This window comes from Salvelinus fontinalis, chromosome 4, assembly GCF_029448725.1.
Source record: "Salvelinus fontinalis isolate EN_2023a chromosome 4, ASM2944872v1, whole genome shotgun sequence".
NCBI lineage: Eukaryota > Metazoa > Chordata > Actinopteri > Salmoniformes > Salmonidae > Salvelinus > Salvelinus fontinalis.
Genome location: NC_074668.1, coordinates 71,507,423 through 71,524,042, shown reverse-complemented (window position 1 = coordinate 71,524,042; position 16,620 = coordinate 71,507,423). Strand labels below are relative to the sequence as shown.

Genomic DNA, 16,620 nt, shown 5'->3' with positions numbered 1-16,620 from the left:
CATTAGGAATACCTTCCTAATATTGCATTGCATGGAGTCTACAAGGTGGCGAAAGTGTTTCACAGGAATGCTAACCCATGTTGACTCCAATGCTTCCCACAGTTGTCAAGTTGGCTGGATGTCCTTTTGGGGTTGGACCATTCTTGATACACACAGGATACTGTTAAGATTGAAAAACCCAGCAGCGTTTATAGTTCTTGACACAAACCGGTGCACCTGACACCTACTACCATAGCCCGTTCAAAGGCACTTACATATTTTGTCTTGCCCATTCACCCTGTGAATGGCACACATACACAATCCATGTCTCAATTGTCTCGCGGCTTAAAAATCCTTCTTTAACCTGTCTCCTTTCCTTCATCTATCATGACTGATGTAAATTTAACAAGTGACATGCATATCCTGCTTTGTAGGAAAAATCTCATCAACAAAGGAGTGATCAAATTAAGATCCTACATCTGTAGCTAGCTACTATATTAGGCTATATGCTTTCACCACATGTCAAATGTAAAAATTTGACAGGCCTACTGATACTGTAAGTTTGGCACAGTATTTTGGTTTTCCGTATTGCAGTAATGTACTGTCATTGGTTATTGCTAGATAATGCATTCAGATTGTGAGTTGTTGCAGGTGTTGGTAACTCTCCTCCCATCAACAGAACACGTGTCATTTGTTGGCGTCTCCAGCGACTGATCTGGATGGTCTTATGCAGAGAAGTAGCAGCTGCAGTGTACTGCAGTGTGAGCGGGGCCTCTGGGACCAAACGGAGCCCCAGGGCATGAGATGATACTGCAGCCAGAGCACAATGTGACTACGTGGCTGAGTGGGAGAGACAGTGGTGGCTGACACTTTATCTGTCTGAGAAAAGGAGAAAGAGTGTGTGTGTGTCTGCATGCTTTCGTGTGTTTGTTTTGAATGTGTGTGTATGTGCAGGACACATTGCAATCGCCAGAGATAATGTGCTGATTGTTTTGTGCCTAGAGAAGTTGAGCAAACCAGAGGGAATGTCCCAGCTAAACTTCCAATACCTGAAGAGGAGGTGATAATATATTCAGCTCTGCCTCCTAACTGGCACTGTGTTCTCAGTAACAAGCACAGTTGGTTGTTTTCTCTCTGTCTTTTTCTGCAAAACTGTGTCTTCCCCTGGGAGGATGAGTCACACAGCGCTGCTTACTATTGGCTCAAAGCAGTTTAATCCTCAGATGGAACGTGGGCATTGTTTGGTAGATCTCTCAGCTTGGTGCTACTTGTTCATACATTTATCATCTGGCAATGCTTCTTCTGGCACTATCAGTTCTCCTAAGCATTTAGATTTGCTGCAGTAATGTTATTGACCTTGATCAGATTTTTCTTGATTAGATTTTTATGTGTGCCACACATAACAATTATTTATTTATACCCTGTCTTAAACCAAATGATGGTTGATAATTAAAATGGCTGAACAATGCGATTGGGCACAGGCATGGGGTCAGGGGGGCACAGAACAACAGTTAGGTGTGCTGGTTAGGAATAGTCTGTCAGACTCTGGCAGGGTTTATGCCATGGGGTAATAGCAGGAGTGGGCCCACATGGCCTCTGAGGACTCCACGATGGCAGCCTGACTGTGAACATCAGCACTCTATAGTCATGGCATCTCCCACATGCTCGTTGAGTGACACTCCGCTCTCCATGCTGTCAGCAGGCTCACCTCATCCTTTCTATTCCCTCCTCATCCCTCATCTTTCCTCTCCCCTGACAAACTAACTGTCCCTCTGAAGCTGGATGGATCCTCTCTAGGCTCTAATTGTGGAGTGGAACATGAATGTGGAAGCGTTCCTTCCCAGACAGGATGTGGGGCTGAGATTTATACTGGCTGGAATCTGCTACAGTAGCCTATCGCTACTGCTTGTGACTCCAGCCATTTGTCAATATTTGCGGGAGAATCTGCACTCTTTCCACCCAGACTGTCAATAGCTGCAGATGGCAACCTCTCCTGGAAGGCAAAGTAGGATGCAACTTGTTAGAATGCTAGAAACCTATTCCCTTATCCTTCTGTATCCAAGATGGAGGCACAAACACCCCAGAAAACAATTCTGTCACTTCACACTGAGGGCTCAGGGGATCAGTCTTGTTTGCTCTGGTGTTGTTTTACTTTGAAGAGCCTCTCTCCTTCAGTATCAGCTGATGTTGGTAAAGGGAGACAGGCTGTTTTATGACATCAAAGAAGCAGCCCAGTTTTATTCAGCACGCCGGCCTGAGCTAGAACATAAGCTATCTTTGGATAGGAAGATGTTGTAAGATAACATTAGCGTCTCTGTGCTGTGGTGTTAGCCCTGATTAGTGTAAGGAATCTCTTCAGCAAGGTTGGCGTGTCCAAATGGGTCTCAGTAACAATACGATGTGCAAATCACTTCCAGTGCCACCTGAAGCCTTGAGGGGAGGAAGGATGTCGGCACAAGGCTTATCATGCAGAAAACATCTGGCCAGAGGGAGGTGTGTTTCTTAAAGAGAAAGCATTGTGTGTGTGTGTGTGTGTGTGTGTGTGTGTGTGTGTGTGTGTGTGTGTGTGTGTGTGTGTGTGTGTGTGTGTGTGTGTGTGTGTGTGTGTGTGTGAGAGAACAGTCGAGCAGCAGAATCCTCTTCCCGTGCTGCCTGTCAATTGTCAATCGCCCCTGTCCTTCTCTCCCTCCCTCTCTGCCTCTGCTTCGTCTCCCCATTATGGTGCCAGTAGAATAGAGCTACTTAATGAATCAGAATCTTTGTTTATTTATTTTTATTTCACCTTTATTTAACCAGGTGGGCCAGTTGAGAACAAGTTCTCATTTACAACTGCGACCTGGCCAAGATAAAGCAAAGCAGTGCGACAAAAACAACAACACAGAGTTACACATAAACAAATGTACAGTCAATAACACAAAAGAAAAATCTATGTACAGTGTGTGCAAATGTAGAAGAGTAGGGAGGTAGGCAATAAATAGGCCCTAGAGGTGAAAATAATTACAATTTAGCATTAGTACTGGAGTGATAGATGTGTAGATGATGATGTGCAAGTAGAGATACTGGGGTGCAAGAGGGTAAGTAATAATATGGGGATGAGGTAGTTGGGTGTGCTATTTACAGATTGGCTGTGTACAGTTACAGTGATCGGTAAGCTGCTCAGACAGCTGATGCTTAAAGTTAGAGAGGGAGATATAACACTCCAGCTTCAGAGATTTTTGCAATTCATTCCAGTCATTGGCAGCCGAGAACTGGAAGGAAAGGTGTGTTGGCTTTGGGGATGACCAGTGCAATATACCTGCTGGAGCGCGTGTTACGGGTGGGTGTTGTTAAGGTAACCAGTGAGCTGAGATAAGGTGGGGCTTTACCTAGCAAAGACTTATAGATGACCTGGAGCCAGTGGGTTTGGCGACGGATATGTAGTGAGGGCCAGCCAACGAGAGCATACAGGTCGCAGTGGTGGGTAGTATATGGGGCTTTGGTGATAAAACAGATGGCACTGTGATAGACTACATTCAATTTGCTGAGTAGAGTGTTGGGGGCTATTTTGTAAATGACATCGCCGAAGTCAAGGATCGGTAGGATAGTCAGTTTTACGAGGGCCCGTACTCAGTAATCACATCACACTTTTTTTTCTCCTCTCTTAAATATGTTAGTGCTTTGGTTTGTTGCTAATCTAATGACATACCCGTTCCTTTCAGGATGCTCCCTCCAACCCAGAGATAAGTTCAAAGTGCTCTTTGTTGAGTGCATTGGCATGAGGATCTGATCAGCTGTGACAGGAAGCACCCTGAGAGCATGTGATGTCTACATGTGCTCAACTCACCTGTTAAAGATTGGGCTTTTTGGGCTTCTCATCTTTATTTGCGCGGTGTTGCTTAAAAAACAATTTGGAATCTTGCTGTGAGTGGTGCAGTAATGATGTTGTTTTGGCCCAAAAGCCAGACTACTTTATTACCAAGGGATTGAGGGAGGAGCGGGGGTGATAGATCAAGACTTTACTGTCTGAGCTGAACAAGTTGCCCCTTCACCACACTCAGCCTTGTACTCTTTTTGTTTCAGGAGTGCACCTGGGAAATAGACCACATCTTCCACCAACCTACAGCTATTGGGTGAGTATTTATGCCTATTTTGGTGTTTCTGCTTTCCAGCATTAATGGGTTTCATTCTCATGGTTGTTATAGATGTGCACCTTGTGCTGGGGAGAATAAAAGGCCACTCTAAATTGTGCAGTTTTGTCAAACAACGCAATGCCTCAAGTTTTGAGGGAGCGTGCAATTGGCATGCTGACTGCAGGAATGTCCACCAGAGCTGTTGCCACATAATTTCACGTTCAGTTCTCTACCATAAGCCTCCTCCAATGTCGTTTTAGAGAATTTGGCAGTACGTCCAACCAGCCTCACAACTGCAGACCACGTGTAACCACGCTGGCCCAGGACCTCCACATCCGGCTTCTTCACCTGCGGGATCGTCTGAGACCAGCCACTTGGACAGCTGATGAAATTTAGGCATATTTCTGTCTGTATTAAAACCCTTTTGTGGGGAAAAACGCATTCTGATTGGCTGGGCCATGCTCCCCAGTGGGTGGGCCAGTCTCCCAAGTGGGTGGGCCTATGCCCCCATCAGAATGTATGTCAGAACAGGGAGGAGAGTACTGTTGCTAGAGATGGCCTACATCAGGCCTCCCGAGTGGTGCAGCGGTCTAAGGCACTGCATCGCAGTGCTTGAGGCGTCACTACAGACCCGGATTCAATCCCGGGCTTCGTCACAACCGGCCGTGACTGGGAGTCCCATAGGGCGGCGCACAATTGGCCTAGCGTTGTTCAGGTTAGGGGGAGGGTTTGGCCAGGGGGGCTTACTTGGCTCATTGTGCTCTAGCGACTCCTTGTGGCGGGCCAGGCACCTGCAGGCTGACTTCGGTAGTCAGTTGAACAGTGTTTCCTCCAACACATCGGTGCGGCTGGCTTCCGGGTTAAGAGGGCGGGTGTAAAGAATGTTTGGCGGGTCATGTTTCGGAGGACGCGTGATTCGACCTTCGTCTCTTCCGGGCCCGTTGGGGAGTTGCAGTGATCTAGAGACAAGATCCTAATTGGATAAAGTGGGTAAAAAAATAAGAGATGACCTACATCATGAAAACTGGAACCGCCTTCTCAGTTACGATTGCAATAAATCCAACCGTTAATAGATTAGATTAATTTAGGAAAATGTATGTTACATATCATTGTGTAGCATCAGATCAAAAACAATCAATGTACCCTCAAACACAGATATTAAAACAAACAATAAAACAATCGACCTGCAACAGAGCATGCTGGGAAATATGACAATACATAGTTTTAACTCCCTGTCTCTGGTTACTCTTAGGGTGTTTTCACACACAGTTTTGAGCTATAGTTTGAATCAGAGTTCCACCATTTGTTACATGATATATTTTTGACAAATTGGTTTCACGTTGCCAAATGTCAAACGAACAAAGAATTCACAAACAAAACCACGTTTCCATGTAAGTAATTTGTTTATTGGACAAAAATGCCGTAGTTAAATCCATTTAAGTTAATCTTCATAATACTTTCTCTTCGGTCTTCTAACAACACGCGGGAGGAAACATCGCAATAGCACCTCTAATTGCGACGTGAATAGACTTACATTCAGTAGGCTACATCCCCGGTATAGCCCCGTCTCCACTAATCTGCATCAGATGCGCTCATAAATGTGCTGGTACTCACAGAATGTTTCAGATATATCAAGTTTCATCAAATGCTCGCCGTCAAACAAACAATAATAATAATGTGCGACTCTGGTTCTTTTCCTGTGTTTGGTCCTGACAGCGTTCTCACCTGCAGCGAATCACACCAAGGTACACATTGGATCAGACCGAGACAATCACACCAAGGTACACATTGGATCAGACCGAGACAATCACACCAAGGTACACATTGGATCAGACCGAGACAATCACACCAAGGTACACATTGGATCAGACCGAGACAATCACACCAAGGTACACATTGGATCAGACCGAGACCACCCTTTTTGAGTGAACTATTGTGTTTGTTTAGTCCGGACCCGAGTGTGGATAGAGTGTTCACACCAGTCCAAACCAACCAAACTAAGGGGATAAAGTCACTAGAGTTCAGAAAAAAATGAACCAAACAACTTGGTGTGAAAGCCCCCATAGTGTAGTTAAAAGTACTCAGTCCCAATCAACTCAAATTATCAATACTAAATCCAGGGAGCATATCAATCTGTTGAGGGTAAAGATAACTCGTTAATTTAACTTTAATTTTTTTTACTCTGTGATTTTAAACTCTCCTTGATTGACTGTGTATCCGGATATGTGTGACGTGACCATACAGAACATAATCAGGACAAGTTCTCCTATTATCATGAACAATATGATTCGGGTGGTGGAAAATCTGTCTTCCTATTTCCATATTTCTGCTCGCTTTCAGCCAAAAAGCCCATGATTGATTGAGCGCTAAAGAGGATTAGCCTATTGACTGAAAAGGAGAGGAGCTGTTGTGGGTTGCTTGCTGTACCCATGGCAGCAGAATGGCTGGCTGTGGTGGCCCTCCAGAAGGCTGTGTTTCTGAGCCAGATAGCACTATGACGGGGCCCAAGACTCTGCCAGCTTGTCCACTCTCTGTTTCTTATCCTGTAGGCCTATAATCTCCTCTCAAATAGTCCCCATCTGTCTGCATGTCATTGATAGTGTATGGGAATTGCACCCATTTTATTGGGCCCATGCTTCCATATAAGACACATTTTGGGCTGACTGCATTTGGCGGCAGAGTCACTCGTGTGTTTGGTGGAGTCTATCATCTGTTGAAACAGTGCTTTACAGATCATGATTAAAAGCTTGAATAACTGAGGAGATGGCTTACATCAACATCTAGCCAGTTGAATCATTAAAAGCCATAAGTGTAAACTGATGATATGCTACTCACTATAATGATACGTTTCGAATCCTCTGTGCATTCGATGCCAAGGATTTGTATTGACTGTGAAGTGTGGAAAGGAAGTGCCCTGACCTGTCATCATGTATGCTGTTGAATATGGAATCAAGTCCTCCCATTTTCCTAATTAATATTATTTGGGACTACTCTAAGGAGAAATATACTTCATGAATAGCCTACGCCCCTCTTCATTGTCAGTTTTTCAAAGGAACATTTTTCCTTGCTGACTATTTTAACTTTGTATAACATGATGTGTATGTCTTGAGCTGGCTGCTGTGTGTGTGTGTGTGTGTGTGTGTATTCATCCATTGGGTGTGTGCGGTCTTGCATATCCTCTTGCTTATACTAATTTAGGCAATTTAGTCTCACTGAGGACACATGTTGTATCTAAATGAATTAGATCCTCTGGGAGAAGCGTGAACAAACACAAGGATCATTTAATATTTCAGACCATGCAAATCACGCCTGTTTTTCTGTTGAGACGGAGGCAGTTCCAGTTCTATAGCCTGACCGCAGTCTGCAGACACTAATAGGAATAGTGATGCTCAGGGGCAGTTGCTATTGTGGACATTAAAGTGTGTCTTAGTTTGCTCAACTGAATAGAGGGTTTATATGCTAATAGAACCCTTCAGCTGTAGCCCCTTTATACTAGTTGTGAATACCAAATAGATCCCTGCCTTAAAAATGCAGTCATTCCTTATAATTTCTACCTGTTTCTAAGCAAATATCCAACGAACACCCAAGCAAAGGTGCTCTCTCCCTTTTTACAATGCTTGTAATGTCAAGGTCCTCTATTATTATGAAACATGAGGTCTTTACCAGATTTGGTGATGGCATGACATACATGCCCAGAAGGGAAGCTGGGTTTATGGAGACAGACTGAATGGAGCTGCAGAGCTTTGTGATAAAAGGGGATTGCAATCAGAGCCCAGTAATCCATCCATCCAGACCTCCAGCATCATCAGTGGATCAGAAGCCGAGCTACAGTACAGTATGTCTGGTCAGAGGGGTGAGGACGTCACTTGTTTCCACCAGGGACTCTGTAGTTCATCACGTTTTTTCCTCACAATCTTTAGCGCTAGGGGACCCAAAATGCACGCTCTGATGTGATGCCTTGAGATGGTTGGGCAATGTTAGTATGCCACCACCTCCTCTGTTTAAGCACTGCTGCTGTCGCTCCTGTTTCCTTCCTCATTCGTCACCGCGCCTTGCCTTCCCTCGCTTCGTTTTGTTCTTCTTTAATCTATTCTGTGTTTCATCCCAAGATGTATGACTCAGCCAATTTGAGATGCTGTGACTCTCGGAGAAGACGACGCATTTTAAAGACAATGGTGGCAGAGTGAAACACAGGCTTCTCTGAGAAACAAGTGGAACCTTTCATGCAGAATCCCCTCCAAACTGGTGACAGCAGCAGCAGCAGCAGCACTGAGACAAGCCAGATACTGAGCTGTGTGCCTAAAGGGGATGGGAGAGCTGTAGAGCCTTGAGATACATCTGTCTCTCAGTCTCTTTTGTCTGCGATCTGTCTCCATGTCTTCGGTTTGGAAGCTATTGAATAGTCAGTGTTTGACTTACTCCTTCCACCCTGTCCTGTGCAGTCTTGTCTTCATTCCTGATGGTCCCTGCCGTCTTCATTTCGTCTTCATTGGCACTTCCCCGGCGTTTGTAGGTTGTAGTTATTGCAGTGTTGTAAATACTGGCTATTGGCTACAGATGCTCATGCACACTGACAACTCTGGGATCAGCCATTAGAGGCCCCTGCTGCTAGCAACCTGGTGGAGAGCATGTAGTGTCTAGACCAGGCATCCAGAGTCTGCCATGTACATCAGAACAAAACAAAGCATTGCATGACTGTCCTGGACATGCATTAGCACACCTTTGATTCAGGAATCTGGTTTCTGTTGAATGACTTCCCATTAAAGTAAGGCATTCTGTTCCTACTAGCACAGCTTGCAGGGAGTGATGGAGATTGGAGAGGTCCCAGAATAACACAGGGCTTGCTAAAACACCACCCCTTTCTTAAAATAGCCTTGAATCATGCATTATTCGTACTGGGACTGCCGGTGCTGTCAAGCAGCATTTTCTGCGATGCTTATTGTCTCCCCTTGTTTTTTTCAGGCCCTGCAATTTGAAAAGATTCCCTGAACTCATTTCCATAGCTTTGTGTTTGTTATTGGGTGACTGATGACTCCCCTTTCTACAGTGAAGAAACATTAAAGAGTGCTTATTACATTCATTCTGTTTCTTCTCTTCCTCAGTGTTAGAATTGGTTGTTGCTTGCTGTTGCCGTGCACACAGGGAGAGCGAGAACGTGGCGCCGACACTCCTCTAGAGATGGGGAAGTAGATTCCAATCTCCCAGCCTGCCTCTCTCTGTGTCACACTGTGTCCCCTGGGCCCACTAAAGCGTGAAGGATGCTTGGAGGGGGCGCTGACAGGTCCTCCAGAACCTGCCACTTTGTCAGTAGTGATGCAACAGCCACACACGTCAGTGCTACACGTGTCCCTCTTATCGATCAGGATCGATATCTTCAGCTAACAGGGCCACACCCAGAAACAGAGGAATACATTCACAAGAATACAAAGCCACATAAAGACATGCACTCACACTGATACACACAAAAGGAACCAGACAACCATGGGCTGGGCTGATAATGGAATCCCTGGCTCTTCCTCCATCTTTATTTTGTTCTTGTTGATAATGGGCCATTCTCCTGGATGATGAATGGTTAAGCCTCGGCCTCTCTAATGTCCAGTGGTGAGAACTGGAAGGGCCAGTTCACTCATCAAATGCACAGATGGTGTTTCGTTTAAGATGTCAGGGTTCATGAGGTGTGTGTGTGTGTGTGTGTGTGTGTGTGTGTGTGTGTGTGTGTGTGTGTGTGAGATATTATAAGATGTGTGTAGGTATGCTTTTCTGAGTGTGTGTATGATGTGAAGGCTGATGAATAATTAATCCCTGGCTTTCCATGTGGAGGCTGTTAGTGACTGAAGTCAGGAGATATTTCATGTGTGGATGGCTGCTACCAAACTGCAGTACTGGGCCCAGTCATTACTACTGTGGCTGTGGGTTTGATAAGGGAACATTTACTGTCCTCCCCCTCTTGATATCGCTGGGTATTGAGGTGTCATCGAATACAATGAACATCACTATTTTCAATAACTGTTATTAACATTATTTTCCTCAACCCCTGTCAATTCTTTCTCTCCCATTCCATCTCTCTTCTGCATATGAATGCTTTACTCATTCCAAACAAACCTCTGTACAGTATAAAGGAGAAACTACAGTGACAAGGCCCTCCATATACAATCAGGTCAAACACGTGTTACTATTCATAAACATTCATTCCGATCGACACACATCACACAACAAATCCATGCCAGGTTATGCATACCTAGTACACTATGAGATGTGCTTTGTACAGATGTAGGATCTTAATTTGAGCTAGTTTGCTACAGCAGGAAAATAATCCTGCAGTGACAGGAAATGTGAATTATTAGGTGGATAATAATTAATGGACATTTTTTCGTAAGGGAAAATCAAGTCTAAAATGTCAAAGTGGAAATGACAAACTTCAGAAGATTTGAAGGGAATTTCTCCTGCAACAGGGTGATCAAATTAAGATCCTACACCTGTACTATAAATCACCTAGCTAATGGTGTTTCCAACCTGTGTAATGCAATTTTTTGAATAACGTTCGCTAATTGGCAACAAATCAGAGTGTTAACTGCTGTTTTAATTATTTGTGTCAAGCTATGTATTCTCCAGATGAGTGCTACTGTCTCTCTCCTCTCTGTCTCACATATCCTCCTCATCCTCTCAGTACATCCTTCAGTGCTCTCCAGGGTCTATTCCATTGGCTTCCCTAGTATGATTTATGACCGTCCTTGCCTCTAATAGGCTAAAGCATGGACCATGCCGTGTTGGAGGAAATGTGTGAAATGGCACTGATCACCAGGGGATGATGATTAGAATGATAACGAGGATTGTGATGCCACCTGTTATACATACAGTATAGCCTACGACTCCCCATAGTATCAATATGATCGCAACCAGCGATACTATCACACGTCAAAACATGTTGATGTCACAGGTTAATGTACACCTTTTGGGCTATGAGGTTATGGTTGAATGCCATATTGCTGTAGGCATACCAATTTGATTCTCACTTTCCTGAGCAAATGTCAACGAGTTGGTACACAGTAAGAAATGCTCTCATCTAGCTGAAACTGTATGGTGTATTAGAGCTGATAGGTCAGGAGTTCTGGGGCAGATACAGCAAACTAGTGCAAAAATAATATTGTGATATTGTTAAAACGATACGATACAATATATCGTCCAAAATGATATCCAGATATGTAGCTGTATCGACCCCCCCCCCCCCCCATCGCCAGCTGGCTGTGGTGACTCAGAGGTAGTCTCAGATATCCCCGACCTTGGAGAGACGTAAGCCTATAGGCAACGGCACAACGTCTGGGGAGGCTGTCAGCTTTTCTCTGACATTTAGAAAGAGGGAAACATTTTTACAGGGTGGGAGATAGGGTGCTATGGGATTGTTTAAGATACTCTTTGAAGAGGAAAGGGTTTCAGATGTTTTCGGAAGATGTTTTCAGGGGGAAGCTGGTTCTAACATTGGGGTGCCAAGACAGAGAATATCTTGGACTGGGCTGAGGGGGAGCTGCCTTCCCGTAAGGGTGGAAGGGTCAAGAGACCAAAGTTGGCAGACTGGACTGCCCAGGTTGGGGTGTAGGGTTTGAGCATAGCCTGAAGGCATGGAGGGGCAGTTCCTCTTGCTGCTCCGTAGGCATGTACCATGGTCTTGTAGTGGGACGGTTGAACACCAGGCGGGTTTCAGCGTTCTGGATAAGGATGTTGCAGAGCATGCACCTGTAGGAGCGAGTCACTGCTTTGATATTTGCGGAGAGGAAGGTGGGCCCACATCCAAGCTGAGATATCTGCCAGGCACGCAGAGATGCACGTCGCCACCTGGGTGTCAGAAGGCGGGAAGGAGAAAAGTAGTTGACTGTCATCCGCAATGATAGGAGAGACCATGTGAGGATATGACGGAGCCAAGTGACTTGGTGCATAAAGAGAAGAGGAGAGGGCCTATAACCGAGCCCTGGAGGACACCAATCATGAGAGTACGTGGTGCAGACACTGATCCTTTCCACGTCACATCTCAGTGGCGCTTGCCCTTAGAATTAATTTCAAGGCAAAACCAATTATTTAGTCTTTAACTTTTAATGAGTCCTCTAACTTCAAGTCTGAAATGAAGAGTTAAGATCCAGACTGGACATGTTGGTTCTCTTCTTCTTATTCTGCTGCCCTCTGTAACAAATCAAATCTTATTTGTCATATGCGCCGAATACAACAGGTATAGACTTACTGTGAAATGCTTGCTTACAAGCCTTTTAACCAACAATGCAGTTTTAAGAAAATGAGAGTTAAGAAAATATTTACAAAATAAACTCAAGTAAAAAAAGTAACACAATATAATAACAATAACGAGGCTATATACAGGGGATACCGGTACAGAGTCAACGTGCGGGGGTACAGGTTAGTCGAGGTAATTGAGGTAATATGTACATGTACTGTAGGTAGAGTTAAAGTGACTATGCGTAGATACTAAAGAGCGAGTAGCAGGGGTGGGTGGCCATTTGAGTGGCCATTTGATTATTTGTTCAGCAGTCTAATGGCTTGGGGGTAGAAGCTGTTATGGACCTGGACTTGGCGTTCCGGTACCGCTTGCAGTGCGATAGCAGAGAGAACAGTCTATGACTTGGGTGACTGATCATTTTTGTGGCCTTCCTCTGACACTGCCTAGTATAGAGGTCATGGATCGCAGGAAGCTTGGCCCCAGTGATGTACTGGGCCGTACACACAACCCTCTGTAGCGCCTCCGCAGCCATCCCAGGGCCATCTGTGGTGTGTGTGTGTGTGTGTGAGTTACAGGACAACAGGTGTGTGTTTACATATTGCTGAGATGATGGACCTCAGCTTTTACAACGGCACTTCCTCTCTCTGTAATGATGATGAGCGCAATAAACCTATATAAACCAATAGCATGTGTGCTAATAACCCTGTTCATAACAGCCATAACACCTCAGTGTATTCTCCAGAGGTCATGGATGCCGAGCGGTTGCCATACCAGGCGGTGATGCAACCGGTCAGGATACTCTCGATGGTGCAGCTGAATAACTTTTTGAGGATCTGGGGACCCATGCCAAATCTGTTCAGTCTCCTGAGGGGAAATAGGTTTTGTCGTGCCCTCTTCATGACTGTCTTGGTGTGTTTGGACCATGATAGACCATGCCTATAGTAATGAATTAATACTGCACCATTCAACTGAGTACATTATGTGTATTAGTGATTCAGTCCAAAACTGTACTGTACTGTAGACTATGTAGGAACTGTACATGATTTCAGTTTTAGTCGTAATATACTGCAATTTCATTTTTTTTTCTTTATCCCAAGATTTGGAAGCACTCCCAAACACTGGCCTAATCCTCCATCAAAAATGATTAAATTGAGGTTATCCTTTCTGAGTCCCAACCACACATTTTAATTTCCCCCCAAAAAACATTTTAAAAGCTAAGCAAACATCAAAGCAGAACTGTTTATATATTGTTTGACCAAGCCTCTTTTGGTTTTCCTTCTAAAACTCTTTTGCTGCGTCTATCCTTGGTACCATGGGCTTAGTGTCTCCAGCATGTTACGACCTACTCAGTGCAGCTGCTCAAACCCCAGATGGCTGACAGGAAAGACCAGATTTAAACATGCGACTGCAGTGACAGCTCTTTGTGTGTGTGTGTGTGTGTGTGTGTGTGTGTGTGTGTGTGTGTGTGTGTGTGTGTGTGTGTGTGTGTGTGTGTGTGTGTGTGTGTGTGTGTGTGTGTGTGTGTGTGTGTGTGTGTGTGTGTGTGTGTGTGTGTGTGTGTGTGTGTGTGTGTGTGTGTGTGTGTGTGCGTGCGTGTGTGTGTGATGCAAGTGACAAAGATGGAGTAACCAACAAAAAGCTTTAAAATAGTATGTCTCACTCTCGCTATTCTCTGAGTAAAAAAGAGCGAGAGAAGCTGAGATCAAAACATAGCTGGAGACAGGGAGGAATTATCTGGTAGCTGCCACTGTGATTTTCCTTTCACTCTGATCCGGCTCCCAAGTGCTTATTCAGAAACGCAGACATTCCTTTTCTTGACAGTCCTCTCAAGGCTGCTGTCGAATTTTTTACTCCTTTTGTCTTGAAGCATTTTGAGGCCATCTGTAGCATACATTGTGCCAGTGTCAACAGCCTGAGAGGGGGTGGTGGTGGTGGGCTGTGGGTAGTGGGGGGTCCTGCCCAGGGCTCTATGTGTTATTGTTGCCCAGTGGTCACTGGTGTCGGGGGGCTGGGTGACAGTGTGCCAGGCTCTCAGCAGGCTGCTGTTCACTGTGGGTTAGTGTGTGTGTCTAAGCCATACTCACTTCTCTCCGCAGCCATCCCAGGGCCATCTGTGGTGTGTGTGTGTGTGTGTGTGTGTGTGTGTGTGGTGTGTGTGTGAGTTACAGGACAACAGGTGTGTGTTTACATATTGCTGAGATGATGGACCTCAGCTTTTACAACGGCACTTCCTCTCTCTGTAATGATGATGAGCGCAATAAACCTATATAAACCAATAGCATGTGTGCTAATAACCCTGTTCATAACAGCCATAACACCTCAGTGTATTCTCCTGTGTTCCCCCTGGCTCATCTGCATGGAGGGGATCCAGCTGGCAGTAGCAGGCACCGATCAAACCTTCCGTGTTAGATGGTCCCTAGTACCTCTCCCTCAGCGTCCATTACGCTCGGTGTTCAGCACCGTGGAGCGGAGCTGTCGTCAGGCAGACTTTAAAGAGCGCTGGAGTTCTGTACCGATAGGTAACAGAAAGACACACCCCCTTCAGAGGAGCAGTGGGATTTACGATCACAAAATGACCACACCGTACCGTCAATGGTATAGGAGCAGCAGAATGTAGATGGGCTAAATTATTATTATTATTATTTATATGTTAGTTTCAGCTCTTATCTTTGGCCAGCCTCCTCATCCGTACCCTCTGGGTTCTTTCTGTCTTATCTTACTCTGCAGACATTGAAAGGTATTCATGATACTGGTTGGCTCGCTGTCCATCCGGGAGATTAGCAGGTGCTGCAACGCCAAAGGTTGGCTCTCAAGCACTGGAGGGAAAAAGCGCTGAAGACTTACCTCAACTGTGTTTCTGGCAGGAAGATGTGGGTCTTAGCCAAGAAGCTTTAGTTTGTTAGTTGTGTCCTTCAGGGAATTAATTAAAACCATTATACTCAAACCTACTTTCCTCTGAAAGGTTAATTCAACCTTTTCATTCTCCCTTCAGGCTTCCAGTAACGAGTTGGCCACTCTGTCAACCAAGTTGGTGTTAAGGTTGGAAAAAAGCCTGTTGAATACAAATACAATTAATCAGTGAAGTGTCTAGCACATCAATGAAGGAGCGATGCATTTGAGGCTGCAGATCTAGAGTGAGGGTAAAGCACGAGGGCTTTGTGGTGTGGCTGTGGTCTATCTCAGGGGTGACCTGACCCATGAAAACAAAGAGTTGCCATGGTAACTGGAAGGGGGTAGGCGTGTCAGGATCCTGGCAGCAGGAGGACGGACGGGATCAGGATCCTGCTGCCAGGAGGACGGACGGGTGGGCAGAAAGATGGGAGGGTTGGGCTGGGTGCTTGTGTTAGGGCCTCTCCTCTCCCTTTCTCTCTTTCTCCATTTCTCTCTCTCTTCTCTTTGTCTCCCTCTGTCTCTCTGTCTCTCTCTTTCTCTCTCTGCAGTATGTGGGAGGCTGGGGAGAGAACACTGAATCGCAATAAAACTGAGAGATGGAGCCTTCCCTTTTCTCACTCAGCACAGACGCAACGGTTTCCTTATAACTATGTGATAACAATACATCACTAGTGATGTAAAACCTAAATTGAACCACAAATTGTTATGGTAGTGTAATATAACCACACATCCTTTCCCAGATAGATAGAGAAGTGATTCATTAATCCAGCTATAGTTACTGGCACTAAGGAGGTGACTATACCGTGGCTGTAATCAAGGACGGTGACAGAATAATAATGTCCATGGTGAGTTGGTAAAAGACCATGAAGTCAGACTGGAGGCTCATTCATTAGGGAAGGGGGGAAGGGCTTGTGCATATCGTAAAACTGTCGGAAGGGAGAGAATAAGAGTTCAGTTTCCCACTTTGAGCACCGACACAAAGCTCGAGCTCTGTGTTAGATTTAGTGTCAGGTAGGTGGCTCACAACACTTAGTAGGTTTGTCACCATACCAGTGTTGTGATACTCAATCTTAATGTTGGAAACCAGCAGCCTTATGTTGTCACCAAGAATCACATTTATTTTCCAAGCTATAATACACAGTATGTTACAAACTGTAGGTTTTTAAAGGGCCAAAGAGTTTAGTCTGCTTTGTGTTATTCTTTTTGTCATGGAAAATCCGGTATCGTAGTATCCCCATACTAGTATTGTGACGACCTTAGCACTTAGATTGGACAGATTTTCAGAACCTGAAGAAGATGGGATGTGTGGTGTGGCGTAGAGAGAACAAAAGATAACTTTTGAGAGGAAACAGTCTGTTTTGTGAAAAAAAAACATTATGGTCTTATTTCTCTGAAGTGTAGACTGTGTTGAGTTCCCTT

The 16,620-nt window shown here is 45.0% G+C and overlaps 1 protein-coding gene across 5 annotated transcripts in view; it reads left to right on the top strand.

The window, feature by feature from the left end:
• Positions 1-16,620, top strand: part of apba2b (amyloid beta (A4) precursor protein-binding, family A, member 2b) — a 70,056-nt gene that overhangs the window by 20,592 nt on the left and 32,844 nt on the right. For 2 of the 5 annotated variants that reach the window (XM_055921232.1, XM_055921237.1), the window contains exons 2-3: positions 4,039-4,088; positions 5,805-5,869. The gene's annotated coding sequence lies outside the window, so the exon portion shown is untranslated. The other 3 variants (XM_055921234.1, XM_055921233.1, XM_055921235.1) reach the window with 3 other exon arrangements.